The sequence below is a fragment of the Piliocolobus tephrosceles genome, chromosome 1 (genome assembly GCF_002776525.5).
Source record: "Piliocolobus tephrosceles isolate RC106 chromosome 1, ASM277652v3, whole genome shotgun sequence".
In the NCBI taxonomy this organism is placed as follows: domain Eukaryota; kingdom Metazoa; phylum Chordata; class Mammalia; order Primates; family Cercopithecidae; genus Piliocolobus; species Piliocolobus tephrosceles.
Window position 1 is genome coordinate 194,008,148 of NC_045434.1, and position 4,336 is coordinate 194,012,483.

Consider the following 4,336-nt stretch of genomic DNA (forward strand, 5'->3'; position numbering starts at 1 on the left):
GCCACCCGAAGTGCTGGGATTACAGGCGCGAGCCACCGTGCCCGGCCCAGCTATCTTTTCTTCTATTTCTGTCTTGTGTCTTTATTTCTACAATCTCTCGTCTCCATACACAAGAAAAACCCACAGGCCCTGTAGTGCTGATCCCTACACAGGTGTGAGCCACCACACCTGACCAATAATGAGGTACTTTTGTAGGCGTAGTGGCTCACGCCTGTAATCCCAACATTTTGGGAGACCAAGGCAGGCAGATCACTTGGGTCCAGGAGTTTGACACCAGCCTGTACATCGTGGCAAAACCCTGTAATTACAAAAAAATACAAAATTAGCCAAGTGTGGTGACACACACCTATAGTCCCAGCTACTTGGGAGGCTGAGGTGGGAGGATCACCTGAACCTGGGGAAATCAAGGCTGCAGTGAGTGGTGACTACCACTGCACTCCAGCCTGGGCAACAGAGTAAGACCCTGTCTCAAAAAAAAAAAAAAGTGCCGGGCGTGGTGGCTCAGGCCTGTAATCCCAGCACTTTGGGAGGCCGAGACGGGTGGATCACAAGGTCAGGAGATCGAGACCATCCTGGCTAACACGGTGAAACCCCGTCTCTACTAAAAATACAAAAAACTAGCCGGGCGAGGTGGCGGGCGCCTGTAGTCCCAGCTGCTCGGGAGTCTGAGGCAGGAGAATGGCGTGAAACTGCGAGGCGGAGATTGCAGTGAGCTGAGATCCGGCCACTGCACTCCAGCCTGGGCGACAGAGCGAGACTCCGTCTCAAAAAAAAAAAAAAAAAAAAAAAAAAGAGGTACTTCCACCCTGCTATATTATATTGCTGAGTTGGAAAACTCCAGTAAATATAATCCCAAAGGATTTTTTTGAGGGTGGGGTAGCAGACATACAATTACTTTTCGCAAAGCAAATATTAAAATATAGTGCATGCATCAAACCTACAAGTTCAGGAAAAAAGAGTATATATATAATTTTTTTTTTGGATGGAGTCTTGCTCTGTCGCCCAGGCTACAGTGCAGTGGCACGATCTTGGCTTACTGCAAGCTCTACCTCTGGAGTTCACACCATACCATTCTCCTGCCTCAGCCTCCCGAGCAGCTGGGACTACAGACGCCCACCACTACGCCCGGCTAATTTTTTGTATTTTTAGTAGAGACGGGGTTTCACCGTGTTAGCCAGGATGGTCTTGATTTCCTGACCTTGTGATCTGCCCGCCTCTGACTCCCAAAGTGTTGGAATTACAGGTGTGGGCCACTGCGCTCGGCCTTAAATTTTTTATTTTTTTTGAGACGTCTCGCTCCATCAGCCAGGATGGAGTGCAGTGGCCCAATCGTGGCTCACTCAACCTTCGCCTCCCAGGTTCAAGCAGTTCTGTGCCCCTGCCTCCCGCGTAGCTGGGATTACAGGCGCTTGACACCACACCAAGCTTTTTTTTTTTTTTTTTTTTTTTTTAGTAGAGACGGAGTTTCACCGTCTTGGCTGGTCTTGAACTCCTGATCTCATGATCCACCCACCTCGGCCTCCCAAAGTGCTGTGATTACAGGCGTTGAGTCACCACACCAGGCCTAATTTATTTTTTGAGATGGAGTCTCGCTCTGTCACCCAGGCTGGAATGTGGTGGCACCATCTGAGTTCACTGCAACCTCCACCTCCTGGGTTCGAGCAATTCTCCTGCCTCAACCTCCAGGGTAGCTGGGATTACAGGTGCACACCACCATGCTCAGCTAATTTTTTGTATTCTTCGTAGAGACGGGGCTTCATCATGATGGCTAAGCTGGTTCTGAATTCCTGACTTCAAGTGAGCCTGCCTTGGCCTCCCAAAGTGTAGGATTACAGGGATGGGCCACATATTCAATTTTTTTAACATCATATTCATTTTCCCAAGTCTCTGACATCCAGTAATCCTCCTGGTGCTAATAAAACTTTCCTATTACCATACACCAATTCTTTGTATCAGCACTGTCCGCTGTAACTTTCTGCAATGTGAAATGAGTTGTATTTGCACAGTCCCATAACACAAGTACTAGCTTGTCACTACTGACTACTTGAAATGTGGCTTGTACAACTGAGTTTATTTCGTTTTAAAAGTATATTGATTTCAACGTAAATAGCCACATGTGGCTAGTGACCACTGTATTGCACAGGTCAGCTCTGTATGATTTTTGTATGTCAAATGCTTGTGCAAATCTACAGTAATATATATCATCGTTAAGAGTTATTGTGTAAGGCGGGTGCGGTGGCTCCTGCCTGTAATGCCAGCACTTTGGGAGGCGGAGCAGTGTGGATCACCTGACGTCAGGAGTTCTAAACCAGTTTGGCCAACATGGTGAAACCCTGTCTCTACTAAACGTACAAAGCTACTCAGGAGGCCGAAACACGAGAATCATTTGATCCCAGGGGGTGGAGACTGCAGGGAGCCTAGATAGAGTCAATGCACTCCAGCCTGGGTGACAGAGCAAGACTCCATCTCAAAGAAAAAAAAAAAAGGCCAGGTGCAGTGGCTCATGCCTGTAACCCTAGCACTTTGGGAGGCCGAGGGGGGGGGGGGGGGATCACCTGAGGTCAGAAGTTCGAGACCAGCCTGGCCAACATGATGAAACCCTGTCTCTACTAAAAATATAAAAATTAGCCGGGCATAGTGGCACATGACTGTAATTCCAGTGACCCGGGAAGCTGAGGCAGAATCACTGGAACCCAGGAGGCAGATGCTGCAGTGAGCCAAGGTGGTGCCACTGCACTCCAGACGGGGGAACAGAACAAAATACTGTCTCAAAAAAAAAAAAAAGTGCTGGGTGTGGTGGGGTATGTCCTACTTTTTATTATTATGCAATTAATGATGTCTGAAAATAATACCTAAGTGACTCAGTAAGCATTTCTTTTTTCTTTTTGAGATGGAGTCTCGCTTCTTCACCCAGGCTGAAGTGCAGTGGTGTGATCTCAGTTCACTGCAACCTCCACCTCCTGGGTTCAAGCAATTCTCCTGCCTTAGCCTCCCCAGTAGCTGGGATTACAGTGAGCCACTGCACTGGGCCTCAGTAAGCGTTTCTGGAGATGGTACTATATTAAAAAATATAGTATAGTGGGCATAGTGGCTCATGCCTGTTATTCCAGCACTTTGGGAGGCTGAGGTGGGCGGATCACAAGGTCAAGAGATTGAGACCATCCTGGCCAACATGGTGAAACCGTGTCTCTACTAAAAATACAAAAATTAGTTGGGTGTGGTTGCACACACCTGTAATCCCAGCTACTCGGGAGTCTGAGGCAGAAGAATCACTTGAACCCGAGAGGCGGAGGTTGCAGTGAGCAAAGATCGCACCATTGGACTCCAGTCTGGGTAACAAGAGCAAAACTCAGTTTCTAAATAAATTAATAAATTGCCGGGCGCAGTGGCTTGCCTGTAATCCCAGCACTTTGGGAAGCGGAGGCAGGCGGATCAGGAGGTCAGTAGTTTGAGACCAGCCTGGCCAACATAGTGAAACCCTATCTCTACTAAAAATACAAAAAAATTAGCCAGGCATGGCGGCGTGTGCCTGTAGTCCCAGCTGTTGGGGAGGCTGAGATAGCAGAACGGCGTGAACCCAGGAGGTGGAGGTTGCAGTGAGCCGAGATAGCGCCACTGCACTCCAGCCTGGATGACAGAGCAAGACTGTCTCAAAAAAAAAAAAAAAAAAAAATCAGCCAGGCATGGTGGCACATGCCTATAGTCCCAGCTACTCGGGAGGATGAGGCAGGAGAATCACTTGAACCTGGGAGGCGGAGGCTGCAGTGAGCCGAGATCGTGCCACTGCATTCCAGCCTGGGCAACAGGGCAATACTCCGTCCCAAAAAATAAATAAAAATTTTTAGAAATTAGCTGGGCTTGGTGGTATGTGCCTGTAATCCCAGCTACTTGAGGCGCTGAGGCAGGAGAATCGCTTGAACCTGGGAAGCAGAGGTTGCAGTGAGCCAAGATCACACCACTGCACTCCAGCCTGGGTAGAAAAAGCAACTCGGTCTCAAAAAAAAAAAAAAAAAAAAAAGGCCAGGAGCCGTGGCTCACACCTGTAATCCCAGCACTTTGGTTGGGAGGCCAAAGAGGGCAGATCACCTGAGATCGGGTGTTCGGGACCAGCCTGACTAACGGGGCAAGACCCTTGTATCTACTAAAAATATAAAAATTTTAGCCAGGCGTGAAGATGCATGCCTATAATCCCAGCTACTCAGGAGGCTGAGCCAGGAGAATTGGCTGAACCCGGGAGGTGGAGGGTGCAGTGAGCCGAGATTGTGCCATTGCACTCCAACCTGGGCGACAAGAGAGAAAGTCTGTCTCGAGAAAAAAAAAAAAAAAAAAAAAAAAA